Source organism: Nuphar pumila, chromosome 10 (assembly GCF_984573655.1).
Source record: "Nuphar pumila chromosome 10, dmNupPumi1.hap1.1, whole genome shotgun sequence".
Lineage (NCBI taxonomy): Eukaryota > Viridiplantae > Streptophyta > Magnoliopsida > Nymphaeales > Nymphaeaceae > Nuphar > Nuphar pumila.
The window spans coordinates 37,855,480-37,868,940 of record NC_143258.1 but is presented as its reverse complement, the minus strand read 5'-3'; the positions used below and the strand labels follow the sequence as shown (position 1 = coordinate 37,868,940).

At 38.5% G+C, this 13,461-nt stretch overlaps 1 protein-coding gene across 2 annotated transcripts in view; it reads right to left on the bottom strand.

Annotated features, from left to right (window-relative positions):
- The window catches only part of AGY1 (Albino or Glassy Yellow 1), a 181,298-nt gene that overhangs the window by 26,382 nt on the left and 141,455 nt on the right, over positions 1-13,461 (bottom strand). The window lies entirely within an intron of this gene.

Here is a 13,461-nt window from a genome sequence, read left to right as displayed (position 1 = left end):
TGGTCCAGAACATTTATGATGTCGGTATCTGGACATCGTAGAAAACATATCTTGTTGGAAGATGGACCCACTGAAAAGGTGGGAAAATATGTTACCTGGGATGAAGATAATGACATAGTCATGTCATGGATTATGAATAGTGTCGAACCCCATATTGCAGATGGTTTAATTTATTATAATACAGCCAAACAGATGTGGGACAATCTTCGAGATACATACTCACAAGAAACTAATGTGAGTCGTATCCTACAAGTCGGACAGGAAATATACAATTTACAGCAGGGAGATCAAACCTTGGCCCAGTACTATGCCTCTGTAAAAGCTGCTTTTGAAAGACTTAATGCTCACAGACCTCTCTGTTATTCGAAACAAAAGGATCATCAAGAACAAACTATGGTTGCTAGGTTTCTTACAGGTTTATCTTCAGAATTTTCTGTTGCAAAAGTCCAAATGTTGATTGGTTCAGATGTACCTACTCTTGTTGAGGCATATAACCGTCTAAGCAGACTTGCTATATCTCTTCCATATTCTCAGCCTGTGACTCAGTCTTCTGCCTTAGTTGTCTCATCTGGTTATGGACGTGGAAATCTTCAGAACATCAGAGGACGAGGTCGCGGCCGAGGTGTGGGAGACAGAGGAAAGCTTCAATGTACATTCTGTGGAAAATCTGGACATTTAGAAGATCGTTGCTGGGATAAGCATGGCCGACCAACCTCATCTTCATCAAAGTCATATGCTCCTAGAGCTAATACTACTTCTCTCGAGTCAACAAAGGCACAAGACAATATTTCTGCAAGTGACAGTAGTATAACCCTCAGTCGTGCTGAATATGATGAATTGATAGCTCTTCGTCCTTTGAGCTCTACCTCTCCTGTTGCTGGTGTTGCCTATTCAACCGGAAATCTTCTTCATCCGACTGACCGTAAGTGGATTATTGATTCTGGTGCATCCAGACATTTGTGTGGAAATTCACTTGTTTTTTCAGATCTAAAGGATATTAAGGCTCAACTTGGAGTCTCATTAGCCGATGGGAGTACCTCCCCGGTTGTTGGTCAGGGAAATATTTCTATATCCTCCTCATTACAGTTGAAAAATGCTCTTCATGCTCCAAAATTTTCTCAAAGTTTACTTTCTGTGAGTTGTCTTGTAAAAGAACAAAACTGTAGAGTAATATTTGATCCAATGGGTTGTCATTTTCAGGATTTGCTGACGGGGAAGAAGATTGGTGGAGGCTATGAAGAAAATGGAATCTACTACTTACATCATCCAATGGGTACTGTTCATGCTGCAATGGACCATTCATTTAGTCCTGTTCAGTGGCATCGTCGTCTTGGTCATCCTTTACTGTCAAAGCTTCGTTCGGTCTTTCCTCAGATTCCCTCCACCACATCATTTCAGTGTGAAGCATGTCAGCTGGGCAAGCAACATCGAAGTTCGTTTCTTTCGAGTCAGAGTCATTCTAGTAATAAAGTCTTTGAACTTCTTCATGCAGATGTATGGGGTCCTAGTAAGATTCCTACTAGGACTCAGTGTCGATACTATCTAGTTATTGTTGATGATTTCTCTAAGTTATCATGGGTGTTTTTAATAAAGGAACGATCTGATGTTCCAAATATTATCAAATATTTAATTCTTGAAATAAAAACTCAGTTTGAATCGAGTGTCAAGATTGTTCGCACTGATAATGCTCTCGAGTTTAAATCAAAAAGTCTGTTACAATTTTACCATGATAGTGGCATCCAACCCCAAACTTCCTGTGCCTATTCATCTCAACAAAATGGGGTGGCTGAGCGAAAACATCGTCACCTACTTGATATTGCTAGGACCATTATGATTCAATCAAATGTTCCTGCGTTATACTGGGGAGATGCAATTACAACAGCTTGCTATCTGATCAACCGCATGCCTTCCTCTTCTGTGGGTGATCAAATTCCAATTCATATCCTAAAACCAAATACCCCTCTCTTCTCCCTCTCGCCCAAAGTGTTTGGATGTGTTTGTTTTGTACACAAACTTGGCCCTGACCGTGATAAATTAGCTGCTCAAGCTACAAAGTGCATATTTATAGGTTATCCCAAAAATCAAAAGGGATATCGATGTTATGATCCTACTTCTCGCCGAGAATATGTCAGTGCGGATGTGTCTTTCTTGGAATCCACTCTATATTACTTTAATACTGGTTCCCTGCTGCAGGCTGATCCAGCTGAGTCTTGTCTATTACCTATACCTCCTTTTCCCTTGGAATCCGTGCCCTCATTCCCGAACCACACTTCATCCTCTTCCAGATTTCATAATCCTCCATTGGTATATGTGCGTAGAGATCCACCTCTGCAAGTGCCTCCATCTTCTTCTTCCCCTGAGGTAAGTTCTACTGACAATAATGATCTTCATGATGATGATAACAGGCCGATTGCTCTACGAAAGGGGACACGACAATGTACTTTATATCCCATGTCTCGTTTTGTCTCCGAAGCCAGAATTGGAAATCAGATGAAATCTTTTATTTCAGCTTTATCTGCTGAAGTTATTCCTCTGAACTATCAGCAGGCCGAGCTTCATACTCGCTGAAAGAGGGCTATGCAAGAAGAAATGGATGCCTTAATATCTCAGCATACTTGGGATCTAGTTGATTCCCCTGCAGATGCTGACATTGTTGGATGCAAATGGGTATATACGATAATGTACAAATCTGATGGTTCAATTGAACGGTACAAGGCCAGATTAGTAGCAAAAGAGTATACTCAGACATATGGTATTGATTTCTTTGAAACTTTTTCTCCTGTTGCACGAATGGGTACCATTCGTCTTGTTCTCTCAGTAGTTGTGCAGCATGGTTGGAGCCTGTCCCAATTAGATGTGAAAAATGCATTTCTATATGGGGACCTATCTGAAACTGTTTACATGCAACAACCTCCAGGATTCGAGGTTGAGGGGGAGTGTCAGAAGGTGTGTAGATTGAAAAAGGCAATTTATGGCTTGAAACAAAGTCCTCGTGCATGGTTTCAGAAGTTGTTTGAAGTAATGTCAGGTTTTGGCTTTAATAGGTCAGCAGCAGATCATACACTATTCATAAAGAAAACTAGCTCTGGCATAGTTGTTATGGTGGTATATGTGGATGACATCATTCTTACAGGTGATGATGTGAAAGCTATTGAAGCCACAAAGGCTCATCTTCAAAAACACTTTGTTACAAAAGACCTTGGTTCACTCAGGTATTTTCTGGGTATAGAAGTTGCCAGGAGCCGTGAAGGGATGGTTTTGTCTCAACGGAAGTATGTTCTTGACTTATTAAAGGAAACAGGAATGTTGGGAGCTAAACCAGCCAATATTCCCATGGACCATAAAGTTCAGTTGTTTGAAGAAGGGTCAAAACTGGTTGATAGCAAAAGCTATCGCTCCCTAGTTGGGAAACTACTGTATGTAACTGTGACCAGGCCGGATATTGCTTTAGCAGTGAGTAAAGTCAGTCAGTTTATGGACAAACCAACTGAGGTACACTGGAATGCAGCTATTATGATTCTCAGATATCTAAAATCTTCTCCTGGAAAGGGGTTATTGTTCAAGAAAGGTGGAACTCTGGATATAGTGGCCTATTCTGATGCTGACTATGCAGGATCTGTAGTAGATAAAAAATCTACCACAGGATTTTGTGTGTTCCTGGGAGACAACTTGATCTCTTGGAGAAGTAAGAAGCAAAATGTGGTTTCTAGGTCGAGTGCAGAATCAGAATATCGGGCTATGGCCCAAACAGCTGTTGAATTGATGTGGGTTCGTACTGTTCTTCTTGATCTCCAGGTGAAGGTTTCCTCTCCCATGACCATGATGTGCGATAACAAAGCTGCAACATATATAGCGAACAATCCTGTATTTCATGAGAGAACAAAGCACATTGAGGTTGATTGCCACTATGTAAGGGATATGGTTCAAGCGGGTCATATCACTACCCAATATCTAAAGTCGAAAGACCAAGTTGCAGATATGTTCACAAAACCTCTTGCCAAACCAAATTTTTCAAAATGTTGTGACAAGCTGAGCATGATCGATATCTATGCTCCAGCTTGAGGGGGAGTGTTGAGAATAAGTGGTTTTAAGTAGAGTTATTTTACATTAAGATGCTTTTTTGTAATTTAGTTCTTTATAATAGGGCTGTATTGTAATTAGGTCTTTAAGCCTCTCTCTATTTAACATAGAGAGAGGCCCTAATATCGATTAAGGTTCTGAGGTTTTTCTTTGCAGCCGTCTCTCTCTCTCTCTCTTCTATCTCTCTAGGGCCCAGTTCATCTTCTACATGTTTCAACTGCCGATGGTACATCTTTACAAGTAAAAAGTTTTGGAACTTTAAACTTTTCAAAAGATTTTTTTTGTGTCAAACGTGAGAGTTGTACTTCAACTTAATTTAAATCTTCTCTCTGTTGCTCAAATATGTGATCATGGATGTGAAATCTCCTTCTCAACTAAGGATTGCTCTATACAGGATCTCCGGTCCGAGAAGCAGATTGGGCAAGGCCATAGGAGGGGAGATCTCTATTACATGAGCAACTTGAAACTCCCCACTAACTCTTTTTATAACCATGTCCAAGATAAAAATATTGAAATTTGGCATCAAAGACTTGGACATTCAAGTTTCTCAAAAATGTACTCCTTTCCATTTGGAAAGAAATTTTGTAATGAGAAACATTTTGTTTGCAAGAATTGTATTTTTGGCAAAATGAAATCTACTCCTTTTCCAAACTGAACTTTTGTGTCCAAAAGACCTTTTGAGTTAGTCCATTCGGACGTTTGGGGTCCTTCCCCGGTCATGTCTAAAGGAGGGTACTCCTATTACGTTACTTTCATTGATGACTACACTAGGTATGTATGGGTCTACTTTCTCAATTTAAAATCTGAAGTCTTTGACTTCTTCAAAAAATTTCATATGATAGTTAAAAATCAATTTTCAAGTAATATCTCTACTCTCAGATCCGATTCGGGTGAAGAATATTTATCAAATGAATTTCAAAATTATTTAGAAGTAAATGAAATTTGTCATCAAAGATCGTGTCCTAGGACTCCCCAACAAAACGGCTTGGCCGAAAGAAAGCATAGACACATCATGGAAACCACTAGGACACTCCTTATTTCCAAAGAAATTCCAAAGAGTTTTTGGGCCGAAGCGGCCTTAACCTCAACTTACTTAATAAATAGAATGATATCTTCATCTTTACAAAATACATCTCCATATGAAAAACTATTTGAAAGAACACCCGATTTCAATAGATTAAGAATTTTTGGATGTAAATGTTTTGTCCTTGCACATAAACGGGACAAATTATCTCCTAAAGCTATTGAATGTGTTTTCTTGGGATATGGAGAAAATCAAAAGGGTTTTAGATGTTTTGAATTAAAAAATAACAAACTCTATGTATCCAAAGATGTAACCTTTTTGGAAAATGAAAATGGTTTTGTGAAAACTAAAGATATTGACGAAAGTGAATATGCTTTTTTATTTGATCTTCTATCTCAAGAAGATGAGACTCCTCAAGAAGAGGAAATCTCTAATGAGTCTTTGAATGACCTAGAGGATATTCTTCTTGACAATGTTATAGATGAAAGTGATAGACTAATCCAAACCTATGTTAGACGTGGTCAAGAAACTCAAATGAGCGCCTTAGAAAAATACTCTCAAGGATCCAACATAGAAGAAACCTCTTTAAGGAGATCCGGTCGGATTTCCAATCCTCCTAATAGGTTTGTTTCCTATGAGTCCCTAACTCCAAGATATAGAGCGTGTCTAATTGCATTGCACTCACTTCATGAACCTTCACACTATAATGAAGCCAAAAACATTCCCCAATGGGTTGAAGCCATGAACTTAGAGCTTAGTGCCCTTGAAAAGGCAAAAACTTGGGAAATAACTTCGTTACCCACTGGAAAGAAGTAAATTGGATGTAAATGGGTCTTCAAAATTAAAACTAAGAGTGATGGTTCATTAGAACGTTATAAAGCACGATTAGTTGCTAAAGGATATGCTCAAGAATATGGTATAGATTATGAAGAAACCTTCACACCTGTTGCTAGAATGACTAGTGTTAGGACTCTTATCGTCGTAGCATCTGTTAAAAAATGGCCTATCTATCAACTAGATGTTAAGAATGCTTTCTTAAATGGCGAATTAACTGAAGAAGTTTATATGGATCCTCCACCAGGAGTGTGTATTGGTAAAGATAAAATTCTCAAACTTAAGAAGGCATTATATGGTTTAAAACAAGCCCCAAAGGCTTGTCATGATAGATTTAGTAATGTAATGATAAGTTTGAATTTTTGTTCATGTTATACTGACACTGCTTTGTTTGTGAAAAGTGCAGGGTCTTCAGTAGTTATTTTACTACTTTATGTTGATATGATCATCACAAAAAGTGATCAGCAAGGCATTAATGATATTAAGAAAGTTTTGAAAGAAAATTTTGACATGTCTGACCTTGGTTTCTTAAGATATTTTTTAGGGATTGAAGTGGCGTACTCTCCTCGAGGGTACATTCTCTCTCAGATGAAACTTGTTGCCGACATCTATTCCAAATCTGGTATCTCCGATGATAAAAAGACAGAAACCCCAGAAGTCATCAATGCAAAATTAAGGTTGGAAGATGGAACACCTCTCGAGGATCCTACTCCCTACTGGCAACTTGTTGGGTCTCTAACCTACTTATCCATCACTCGGCCAGACATAGCTCATGCCGTCCACTCAGTCAGTCAGTTTCAACATGCACCTACAACCGTGCACATGAGTGCAGTCTTAAGGATCGTCAGATATATCAAAAACACCATAACTAAGGAAGTTTTTCTTTCCTCTGCCTCGTCACTTGATTTAGTTGCTTATACTGATGCAGATTGGGGAGGAAATCCCAATGACCGAGTCTCAACTACGGGATTTTGTGTTTTCTTAGGTGACTCTATGATTTCTTTGAGATGCAAGAAGCAACACAAAGTATCCTTGTCCTCAACGGAAGCGGAATATCGTGCTATGACTTCTACAACCATGGAACTTGTGTGGCTAAGAAGTCTCCTCAGTGATATGGGCATTGTCATCTCTACTCCTTCGAAGATGTGTTGTGACAACAAAAGCGCAATCTATATTGCAAGCAATCACACCTTCCATGAGCGTACTAAGCATATTGAGATAGACTGCCATTACGTACGTGATGAATACCTAAGAGGAACCATAGCACTACCTTACGTCACATCTAAGTACCAGTTGGCGGACTTCTTCACTAAGGCCCTTGCTGCTCCTCGTTTTTTGTTTCTCCTTAACAAGCTTTGGGTTATATCCCCGTAAAGCTTGAGGGAGGGTGTTGAAATACATGTAATTTATATATATATATATATATGTCTAAAATACCCGATAGGGGTATTTTAGTCATTTCACAAGTACCCGATAGGGGTACTTGTTTTTCTTTTATTTTCCTTTTTGTTTTTTTTGTAATTCATATTTTTTATTTTATATTTTTTTACTCACACAAAGGGGCCCCACCATGGAGTCGATGGGGCCCCCAACGGTCACATTTGTGACCGTTGGGGGCTCCCAACGACTACATGGGGAGCCCCTAGGTGGCTCTCCTTTTAAGGCCTTTTGGCCATCCCCCCTCTCCTTCTTTTGTGTATAAATAGGGATGAACCCCTCTTGTATTTTTCACTCAAGAGAGCTCTCTCTCTTTTCAATAAGAGACATTTATATTTTTATGTTGTGTTGTCTCTTGTGGGTTTGAGTGTTAGCTCTTTCGTTTGTTCATTAGTGGATGTTGTAAGTGTGAAAATATCTCAAAAAATGAGATAAAGTGTGCAATAAGCACAACACCACCAATGTGCACAAATGCACAAGAACACTTAGAACAAATGTACACAAAGGTACAATAAAGAAACTCAAATGCACAAAGGCATACAAAATATAAAGAATTTTATTGAGAAGAATGGAGAACAAAAGCTCCAAGAAGTGAAGTTTACAAAGGGGGAACTCCCCTATTTATAAGAGGGAAAAGGAGCCTTGGAGAGGCTCCACTAGCTGTTGGAGCCCCTCCAACGGTTAGAATTCTAACCGTTGGAGAGGCTCAACAGCTAGTGTTGAGCCCTCCAAGGTTGACTTTGAGTCAACAAAGAAATAAAGAAAAAAGACAAAAAAAGGGAAAAGAAAAAAGAAAAGAAGAAAAGTAAAAAAAGGAAAAAGAATTACAGCATATTCATAATTATGAATATGCGCAAAATGGAGAGAAATGACTAAAATACCCTTTCGGGTTTTACAAAAAAAAAGAAACATATATATTTACATATATATATATATATATATATAGATAGATACATATACATATATACGTGATGTATATATGTATATGTATCTCTCTTTATATATATATGTAAATATTTACATAAAGAGAGATATATTTTAACAGTAAGTGCTTAATGCACTCTTTGCTTTTCCGCATATTTCATTACACTTCACACCATGGTTGCCAGTTGAGGAAGCGGGAGCGGGAAGCGAGAGCGGGAAGCGAGGCACTTTCAAAATTTTAGGAAGCGGGGAAGCGTGGGACCACTTAGGAGTTAGGACCGATTCGGGAAGTGTCTCAGAAGCGACCTAGGAAGCGTCTCGGAAGCGACCTAGGAAGCGTCTCGAAAGCGAGGGGGAAGCGAAAAAAATAAAAATAAAAAATAAAAAATACAAAAAAATGAAAAAAAAACAGGGGAAGCGATGGGGAAGCGTGATGGGAAGCGTGCTTCCCATTAAAGGGAAGCGCGTCCCCCATTAAAGGGAAACGCGCTTCCCAAAAAAGGGGGACACTTCCCCCCACGCTTCGGAAGCGCGACGTTTCGCGCTTCTCCTTTTAGCTAGGCGCTTCCGCTAACCCTGCTTCACACTACAAATCAAGGTAAGGGTGTAACGCCCCCAAAAACTCGGACTTTAACTTTTTAGAAAAAGTTTGAAAGCTTTGTAATCATTCCTTTTCAGAGTTTAAAATAGTAGTTCAACGAAAAATGACGTTTGAAATAACAAGTCAACAGACCTTGGGCGCATTGCAGGCGAATTTGTATCTCCGTACAATAATTGAAACCATATAAATTCAAAACGAGGTTTTTAATAATTTAGAGTTTATACAAAAGAGAAATTTTCAAAGGAAACCCTTATGCAAAATTACAAAAAAAAACGTGCTCAGGAGCGAAACGTCAGAGAAAGAGTGGGATCTTGATATCATCGCGTCATCGTGCCATCGCCATCGCCATCGCCTGTCTGCGTCATCATGACATGTCTTGAGGGTACGCACAGGAGAAACGTAGAAACAACTGAGACTGTCTGGGGGTTTGTTATTTTATATATTTTGATACTCAGGACAACTAGCTGAGTCTGCTCCTAAGAGGACGACCAATGACCGAGAGAGAATTTCCCAAAGGCTACTTGTTCAAGGGGATGCATCCATACTTCTGCAGAAGTCATTGGGACCTACCACCTAGGATAATTTTTGGTAACCCAGTCCCCTAACTCCGATGACTAGAAACATCGAGTTCAATTGCTACTCGAGGAGCATAGTTGTTAACAACCTATCCATCAGAGTTTTTGTATCATCCCATCATCTCCCTTGACGGAACCAAAGAGACGAATGGGTATGTCAGGTTCTATTTTAACTGGCAACCCATTCTACATGCTCTGATCTTTCAAACCATCTCGAGCATCTTGCCTGTGAAGGCGATTATCACCATTTATGTGATTTCCTTTTTATTATTGCTATGAGGTTACCATAAACCTCACATCCAATCATCGTAGTATTAACATGTCGTGCATGTCTGATAGTACCGTTACGATGAGAGGGATATCGGTTTCTTAGAAAGAAACCCTAACATCATTTAGAAATCTCAAAGTCTCGTGCTTTAGGCCAAGAAAATCCGAGTCATTTCGGATACCAAAACAAAGGACCGAACGTATGTACCACTTAGAGCTACGCAATCAAAGCCTTTTCGATACGCAGGGTTGAGGGAAAGTCTTGGTTGCGAATAATGCAAACACCAATTATTTGTTTTTGCTTTTCGAAACAACGAATAATACGAGCTTTGGAATCTCGCATGTAAAATCTCTTTTTTTAAAGACCTGGCGAGTATGCACAAATCTGCGTCTTTAAATGCAAGCGTAATACAAAGTAGGCAAGAGTACGCAAAACTTCATACTTTACAAAGTTATATATATATATATATATATATATATATATATATCAAGGCATAAGCATATGCACATTCCAGCCCAGCGACAAAGTAAATGACATAAAGCAAGACTCGATGTGCGAAACCACACATCGAGCTAAATAAACTGTGTAAGCAAAGCACGATGTACGAAACTGTACATCGGCTAAATAAATTGCGTAAGTAGTGCACGATGTACGAAACCATATATCGGCCAAATAAATTGCGTAAGCAGTGCACGATGTACGAAACCGTACATTGGCCAAATAAATTGCGTAAGCAGTAGCCTGTGCACATAACAGCGCGGTGGCAAAGTAAATAACATAATTTTAAATAGACAAGAATACACAAAACTGTCATTGAGTTAAAAGCACACACACACACACACACACACATATATATATATATATAAGTTAGAAGTGTGAAAGTGTCTTCAAAAGAGACACTATGATCAAGATACTTAGTTCTTGATGAATGAAGTGTGCACGAACGCACAATAAGAACACTTGTGCATAAAGGCACCACCCACAATGGCTCACAAATGCACAAGGCATAAAAGAATATGGAAAACTTTATTGAACAATTAATGACTTTAACTCAAAGCCCTTAGCAAATACAAAAGGAGAAGCCCATATTTACAGGGCATTGAATGAGCCTTGGAGGGGCTCCACATCTAGTCATTGGAGCCCCTCCAATGGTCACAAATGTGACCATTGGAGGGGCCCAACGACTAGAATGCGGGCCCCCCAAGGTACATAAAGTACATAAAAAAAGTAAAAAATAAAAAATGAAAAATAAATAACATACAAACATATTAAAAAAGATGAATATGCGTAAAATAGAAAGAAGACTAAAATACCCCTATGGCTAATACAAAAGAAAATATATATTTGCATATATATAAGTAGATAGATACATGTATATATATAATATATATGTATATGTATCTCTCTTTATATATATAAAATATATATGTAGAATTTCAATAATTATGGAATACAATTTAACACCCCCTCTCAAACTTAGGGCATGATGACCTAAAGTTTGCCCAAAAGAAAGTTAAATTGAGGAGAGCACAACGCCTTAGTGAAGAAATCTGCCAGCTGATATTCTGAAGTTACATATGAAAGATTTATGACTCCTTTCAAATATGCTTCTCGAATATAGTGGCAATCCATCTCGATATGTTTTGTGCGCTCATGAAAAGTGTGGTTTTTGACAATATAAATTACACTCTTGTTATCACAGCATAGCTTGGTGGGCCCTTCTACATTAATCCCCATATCTTCTAACAGCTGATGGATCCATACAATCTCCATGGTAGTAGTTGTCATGGCTCGGTATTCAACTTCGGTAGAGGATAACAACACCTTGTGTTGCTTTTTACATCTTCATGAAATTAATGAGTCTCCTAAAAACACACAAAAGCCAATGGTGGAGTGACAATTATTTGGGTCACCTCCCAATCAGAGTCAGTATAAGCTATTAATTTTAATTCAGAGGATGAGGATAGGAACACTCCCTTATTCAATGATCTCTGTATGTATTTGATGATCCTCAGAATTGCACTTATATGAACGGATGTTGTTGCATGTTGAAATTGGCTTGCAGCATGAACTGCATGTGAAATATCTGGTCTAGTAATACTTGTAATGAAGTGCCAAATGAAAAGGGGCAAAGTCTTCAAGCGAAAGCACGCACATACACAAGAGGCCACAAAGGGGCAAAATAAACCACAAAAAGTGGTCAAGCACAAAAAGAGGTAAAAAATATTCTTCTCTTCATAGAATGCTTCACAAGAAGCTTAGAAAATACATGGGGCTATGCCCCTTATTTATACACAGCAAGGGACCCAAGGAGGGGCTCCCATAGAGTCGTTGGAGCCCCTCCAACGGTCATATTTATGACCGTTGGAGGGGTCCAACGACTCTATGTGGACCCCTCTCAAATGTAAAAAAAGAAAAAGTAAAAAGTAAAAAAGGAAAAAGAATAAAGGAAAAAGAAAGAAAAGAAAAAGCATATCAAGGATATGCGTGTACAGGTGAAATGACAGAAATACCCCTGTGGGGTTTTACAAAATAAATATATATATATATATATATATATATATATATTTATATATATAGATAGACACGTAGACATATATATATATATATATATATATATATATATCATATATATGTATATGTGTCGTAATCTATATATATAGATATATATATAAATATACATCATATTTTAACACCCCCCCTCAAACACACGATGAAATCACTGAGAGTTTGCTAAGGAGGAAGTAGAAGCGAGGCGAAGGCAAAGCTTTGGTGAAGAAGTCCGCCAACTGATATTCGGTAGGAACATATGGGAGTTGAATGGTGCCGCGTAGGAACTCATCTCGAACATAATGACAGTGCATCTCAATATGCTTCGTTCGTTCATGAAAAGTGTGATTGCTAGCAATATAGATGGAGCTCTTGTTGTCACAACAGAGCTTTGAAGGAGTTAAGAATGAGACACCCATATCTTTAAGTAAGCTTCTTAACCATATAATCTCGGTTGTGGTAGTGGCCATCGCACGATATTCTGCTTCGGTAGACGAGAGAGAAACTTTACGCTGCTTCTTACACCTCCAGGAGATAAGCGACTCCCCAAGAAATACACAATAACCTGTGGTAGAAATACGATCATCGGGGTTACCCCCCCAATTAGAGTCAGTATATGCAAGTAAAGTAAGAGGTGAAGAAGAGGAGAAGAATACTCCCTTAGTTATGGAATTTTTTAAGTATCTGATAATCCTCATTACTGCTGCCATGTGAGTAGTGGTAGGAGCAGTCTGAAATTGGCTTGCACTATGAACTGCATGTGAAATGTCAGGCCTGGTGATAGATAAGTATGTTAAGGATCCAATTAATTGACGATAAGGCGTGGGGTCTGCTAAAGGAGTGCCATCATTGGCTCTCATCTTGGCATTGATTACTTCTGGAGTCTCCACCCTTTTGTCATCTGTCAACCCAGACTTAGCAATAATGTCCGAGGCAAGCTTCATTTGAGATAGGACATACCCCTTGGGGGAGTATGCAACTTCAATTCCTAAGAAATACCTTAGAAAACCCAGATCAAACATATCAAAATTTTTCTTAAGAATATTTTTAATAAGATCAATACCTTTCTTATCATTACCTGTGATAATCATGTCATCAACATAATAATAACAAAATTGTTATGTATTCATTAGAAGATTTAACAAACAAAGCAGTATCTGTGTAACAT